At 46.5% G+C, this 6,516-nt stretch overlaps 1 protein-coding gene across 1 annotated transcript in view; it reads right to left on the reverse strand.

The window, feature by feature from the left end:
- LOC140201411 (kunitz-type protease inhibitor 1-like) overlaps positions 1-878 on the reverse strand; it is an 81,518-nt gene extending 80,640 nt beyond the window's left edge. Inside the window, exon 1 of the mRNA XM_072265479.1 lies at positions 855-878. The gene's annotated coding sequence lies outside the window, so the exon portion shown is untranslated. The remainder of the gene's footprint in view (positions 1-854) is intronic.
- Between the last annotated feature and the right edge of the window lie 5,638 nt (positions 879-6,516).

The raw sequence follows: 6,516 nt of genomic DNA on the forward strand, positions 1-6,516 counted from the left end.
CAACCAACACTCAGCCCTCCCTCGCCCACCAGCCCAACACTCAGCCCTCCCTCGCCCACCAGCCCAACACTCAACCCTCACCCATCAGCTAACACTCAGCCCTCTCTCCCTCACCCACCAGCCCAACACTCAACTCTCACCCATCAGCCAACACTCAACCCTCACTCACCCATCAGCAAACACTCAGCCAACACTCAGCCCTCCCTCGCCCACCAGCCCAACACTCAGCCCTCCCTCGCCCACCAGCCCAACACTCAGCCCTCCCTCGCCCACCAACCAACACTCAGCCCTCCCTCACCCACCAGCCCAACACTCAACCCTCACCCATCAGCCAACACTCAACCCTCACTCACCCATCAGCAAACACTCAGCCCTCACTCACCCATCAGCCAGCACTCAGCCCTCCTTCACCCATCAGCCCAACACTCAACTCTCACTCACCCATCAGCCAACACTCAGCCCTCTCTCCCTCACCCACCAGCCCAACACTCAGCCCTCCCTCCCTCACCCACCAGCCCAACACTCAGCCCTCCCTCCCTCCCTCCCTCCCTCACCCACCAGCCCTACAGCCAGACCACCCACGCTCACCTCACCAATATTCATCCACCCTTACGCACCCTTCCCATCTCTCTGCCCTCAGCACATTGCTCCTATATCCAGCTGCCCCTCGGCCACTCTGTTCACCCCACTCACCAGTCCCATATTCAAGCACCAGCTTCACTCATTCCTCCCAACAGCCTGCTCAGCACACTAACTTATACCCTCAGTTCACTCCTAATTATTTCCAGCCACCACATATCCACACATCACACCTGCTCACCCCAGTCCTAAACAGATTATCTGGTTGCTCCCACCTTCTGGCTCTCTGTGCCATTTCTCACTACTTCACAAGAGGGGACAACTTTGTGAGTAATCTACAGCGCTGAACTCTGTTCTAAAATTGTGAAATGTATTATATAAATACGTGAATGGAAATTCTTTCATTATTAATCAGATATCTGTCCTGAGCCAAGTAGAAGATCCTCTTCCCTCTGTGACTGAAGCACCAGATTAATCAGCACCTGCAACTTCCACTAAACAATTTTTGGCAGTAAGTCATACGGAATATGTAATGAGTAGAGACCAGAAGGACCTTGAGAAAACCCAGGTGTGGATGCATGCAAACTCCATACAGAATGGAGCAGTGAGACAGCTCTACTAGTTGTGCCTCTGTAAGCCCAAACTTGATGAGGGACATCATTTTTCTTTAGTTCCAAATTTTATTTTGCACATCACTGATCTTGACCAAAATGGTATAATATCCCATGATTTGATTCAATTAGCTTAACAGCAAATACTGACAGGAAACTAGGGCTACGTGCTGTCAGATTAACCGAGAAGAACAGCGGTGGTATATTTTCTAGATGGTGCACCCTGTAGCCACTGTACATAGGTGAGAGAGGATGTGATTGTTAAGGTGCTGAAATGAATGCCAATCAAGCAGGCTGCTTAGTCCTGGATGGTGTCAAACTTATATATATAGGCATCCGTTAGTCTCGTGAGACCATGGATTTGCGCCTTGGAAGGTTTCCAGGGCGCAGGCCTGGGCAAGGTTGTATGGAAGACCGGCAGTTGCCCATGCTGCAAGTCTCCCCTCTCCACGACACCAATGTTGCCCAAGGGAAGGGCATTAGGACCCATACAGCTTGGCACTGGTGTCATCGCAGAGCAATGTGTAGTTAATTGCCTTGCTCAAGGACACACACGCTGCCTCAGCCAAGGCTCGAACTAGTGACCTTCAGATCACTAGACGAACGCCTTAACCACTTGGCCATGCGCCAACACTTAAGTATAATTGGAACTACACTAATCCAGGCAAATGGAGAGTATTCTGTTGTGACCCTCAAATTTCAAGGTATATTTGTCATCAAAATATGTATCCTGACTTGCACCTTTTACATAGTGGAAGACCAGGTTTTCCGAGCTGAGGCACTCACTTCAGGATTGTTAACCTCTGTCCTGCTCTTGAAGCTGTGGTTTGGAATTTGGCAATGGAGAAATAAAAAAGATCTGTACTTGATCAGAGATCATTTAGCTTTGAAACAGTCCATTTACAAAGTGCTCACATGAGTGCTCTCCTGATTTGACCTGCAATTTTTTTGAAAATTCCCAGGATTTTATAAGTTCTGATATGGGGAGCTTCCTTACAATCTTTAGGTCACCCAATTCATAGAGTCAAAGAGTCATAGAGAGATATAGCATGGAAATAGGCTCTTCACTCTATCGAGATCCTGAGCAACAGGAGTGACATGAACTTGGATTCAGACTTATATATTTTCATCTGAATTAGGGGCCATTGACTTTGGGAACAATGTCACCACTGTCTTTGATGGATGGAAACCCATTGTCCTTTTGTGACCTGGCGTGTATGTGACTCCAGTCCCCTGCCTGAACATGTTTGACTTGAGCTGTCAACTCAGGTTGCTTCAAATCTGTAGCCGTTATATTCATAAGCAGAATAGGGTTGGGGAGGAGATGGTGGGCTTACCAATAATGTCCGTGTCTTGAGAAGAGTTCATTACAACCTAGACCTGGAATAAGATGGCATATGTTAATAGTGGAAAGCGTCTTCCTCTGAGGTGACTTGTACATATCCCATACATTGGTTTTTGCAGCCTGCAGTGATTGACAAGTCTAGCCCTCCGCTGAATTCCCAAGGTTGATCACGTTGAGGCAGGGAACAATGAACTCGCCAATCCTAGGAACGATTACAAGCTGCTTCCTGACTGCACAATGTCAGCTCGGTCACATACAGGGCAGCAAAGTTAGCTTAGGGCAGCTTAGTGATGTCTCATTGCAGACAGCGGAGTCCTTGTGAAGAGTTCTCCTGAATGTATAGAGCTGGCACTATTCATAGCTGGTTAATGGAATTATGCATTAGTCTCACCGTGTGAGTTCCAAATCTATCTGGGCATCATCTGGTATCTTATGCGTAGGCATCATCTGCAGGGACTTGAATCACTGGTCAGCTGACTTCAACTGCAAGTAGGCAATGGTATTTATGTCACTGAGAACCTGCTAAGACCTGAGCCCAATTGCAAACTGCATAATTGACTTGTGCTTCAATAGGAGAGTCTTCTGCGGTACTTGCAGCTTTAACCAGGTGGCATTTATACAGGCAACACACATCAAAGTTGCTGGTGAACGCAGCAGGCCAGGCAGCATCTGTAGGAAGAGGTGCAGTCGACGTTTCAGGCTGAGACCCTTCGTCAAAATCTCGGCCTGAAACGTCGACTGCACCTCTTCCTACAGATGCTGCCTGGCCTGCTGCGTTCACCAGCAACTTTGATGTGTGTTGCTTGAATTTCCAGCATCTGCAGAATTCCTGTTGTTGGCATTTATACAGGATCACGAAGGACATTATTGTAGCCAATTCTTTCACACTTCACCACTGCTGATGCAGGGCTGTTTTAATTATCAGTAGGTCAGTGATCTGGAGTCCTGGAATAGTAATCCAGAGAGTGTGATTCCAAACACGTTGTGAGAATTTGAGATGATTGCCTTGTGACAATGCTACTCATAGAAGAAAGTGGAAATGATTGGATAGTTTCGCTATCAATCATGTCTAGGGACTAAATTGCTGAATTTGGCTCAGGTTAAATTGAATCACATAACTTATCCTCTACTTACTGTAATTTTCAGTGTTATAGTGGATTCTAGTTAATTGGGTCACATCGGAACCAGTATATTTTGGCCCAATTAAGCAGCTGCCACAATTTGCTGGTTTCATGGAAATAGTTAAAAGGGTATAAAAACACAAACTACTTTTTTAACTGAGTAACAATTTGTGTATTTAAATAAAATACAGAACAAATTAGAACGCGACCATACTACTGGTGGATGTCTGTTGTATCCGACAATGACGGGAAACCTGTGTGGAAGAGTTTTTAATGTGGAAAAGATGTTGCACTGAGGTAGTTTACTCTCTTGACTTTGGAAGTCCAGGTCCAGTGGGCGAGTAGACTTCACAACTGGTGTCTTCCCCATGAGTCTTGATGAAAGGTCTCTGCCCAAAACATCAACTGTTTACTCTTATCTATAGGTGCTCCCTCAACTGCTGAGTTCTAACAGCATTTTGTGTGTGTTGCTTCAAATCAATGCAAGGCCATTCCCATTAGGATGAATAACAACCAATATGCAAAAGACAACAAACTGAGCAAATACAAAATGAGGGAAAAACAAAATAATAATAATAAATAAATAAGCAACAAATATTGAGAAAATGAGTTGTAGATTCCTGGAAAATGAGTCCATAGTTTGTGGGATCAGTTCAGTGATGGGGTGAGTGAAGTTATCCCCTCTGGTTCAGGAGCCTGATGGTTCTAGAGGAATAACTGTTCCTGAACCAGGTGGTGCGGGTGCTGAGGGCCCTGTACTTGCTTCCTGATGGCTGCTGCGAAAAGAGAGCATGTCCTTGATGATGGATGCTGCTTTCCTTCGCTCAGTAAATTGTCCTTGCTTACAGCAGGGTTGACCAATCGGTAAGAACTAAGGTTTGTGTTCTGCCTTCCCTCCCCAACCCGCTTCTTCAACTCATTAGCAGGCGTTATGTTTTCTAATAGAAGCACTAAATTTCTATTTTTCCTTTTCAGCATTCTTTTGAAGACCCTGACCTGGAGTTACACGCTGACCACGGTTCTTTGCAGGAATGGCACCCGCTCTCGGGGTTCCATGATCGGCCGCTGTTGTTCGGCACGCTAAAGGCTTGGCCTAAGAGTCCGGCTCGGATTCGGAAGCCTAGGATCTCGGGGCTCTGGAAACCGGCGGATCGAAGGTTGGTGTCATGACAGGAGACACGTGTGTCATCAGGGGTGACGGGTTATCTGCAACTGTGTGGCTAAAGACCCAGGATCTTTGCAATCTTCAGGCACAGAGCTCAGAAAAAGCAAAGCAATGGAGTTTTAACATTGTAAATCAGCGAGTTGTTTGTTATGTCTCCCTGCTCGCTGGGAAAATGGAGACACTTCTTCCTCCCTTATTAGGGAGAGAGAGAGAGAGAACCTGTGGTATGTCGAATACCAGGTGAAACGCGAAGTCTTTGGGGTAACTGCAAGTCTGTGTCTTTGCTATTGCTTTGCTCGCGCTTGAGAGCTTGGTGTCGGTGCCGATGATTTTTTTGTGCAGGAGGGAGGGGGGCTGAGGGGGACTTTGGGGCTCTGACATTTAACTGTCATTCATTCTTTGGGGCACTCCTCTGTTTTCGTGGATGGTTGCAAAGAAAAAGCATTTTAGATTAGATTATGAAGACATGCAGTCCTCTTTTATTGTTATTTAGTAATGCATGCATTAAGAAATACAATTTGTTCCTGCAGAATGATATCACAGAAAGACAAATCAAGACTGAAAAAACTGACAAAAACCACATAATTATAACATATAGTTACAACAGAGCAAAGCAATACCGTAATTGGATAGAGGAACAGACCATAGGCACGGTAAAAAGTCTCAAAGTCTCTTGAAAGTCCCATCATCTCATGCAGGTGGTTGAAGGAAGAAAACTCTTCCTGCCATGAGCCTCCAGCGCCGCAAACTTATCGATGCAGCATCCTGGAAACACCCGACCACAGTCCGACTCCAAGTCCATCCAAAAACTTCGAGCTTCCGACCAGCTCTCTGACACTGAGCACCGAGCACCATCTCTGCCGAGTGCTTTGACCCTGACCCCGGCAACAGGCAGTAGGCAAAGCCGAGGATTTGGGGCCTTCCCCTCCAGAGATTCTTGATCGCACAGTAGCAGCGGCAGCGAAGCAGGCATTTCAGAAGTTTCTCCAGATGTTCCTCCGTGCTTCTCGCGGCTGTCTCCATCAAATCAGGATTGTGCACGGCATCCTAGTTAACACATACGATATCAATTCGGAGCGGCCGCACGCACTGCATCGCGCCACTGTCTTCTCCTCCCTCCTCAGGATATATATTGTATACATTTCTCTGACATTAAATTGTACCTTTGACCCTTTGAATTTAAGTGTTCTTATCTTCATGAGCTCATGGACTAGCCAGAAAATTTACTGTTGGGCCACCATAGTCTCTTACAGTTGGAAACCCATTGTTCATTCATGACATGGTGTGTATGTGACCCCAGTCTCCTGACTGAGTGTGGTTCACCTTACCCATTCTCTGAGGTTGCTTCAGATCTGCAGCCACTACATTTATAGACAGAGCAGGACTGGGGAGGAGATGCTGGGCTTGTCGGTGATGTCTATGTCCTGAGAGGGGTTGGTGCTGTTGTCAGTGCAGACTAGACTTTGCAGAAGCAGGTGGTGGAATGTAGCGGAAAGTCTCTTCTTCTGAGGCCAAATTTTAGATTGACCTTATGGTGAAGAGCATGCATGGTGATTAATTCTGGAATGTACTGTATTGTCACGTGCAAGACCGAAGAAGCAGAGGCAGGCGATTCCTCAGGCCTGTTCCACCACCCAGTGGGATTGCGGATGATCTTTATCATTTCCCACTTTTTTGTGTTCCTCATTTTCCAAG

The sequence above is a fragment of the Mobula birostris genome, chromosome 1, assembly GCF_030028105.1.
Source record: "Mobula birostris isolate sMobBir1 chromosome 1, sMobBir1.hap1, whole genome shotgun sequence".
Classification (NCBI taxonomy): domain Eukaryota; kingdom Metazoa; phylum Chordata; class Chondrichthyes; order Myliobatiformes; family Myliobatidae; genus Mobula; species Mobula birostris.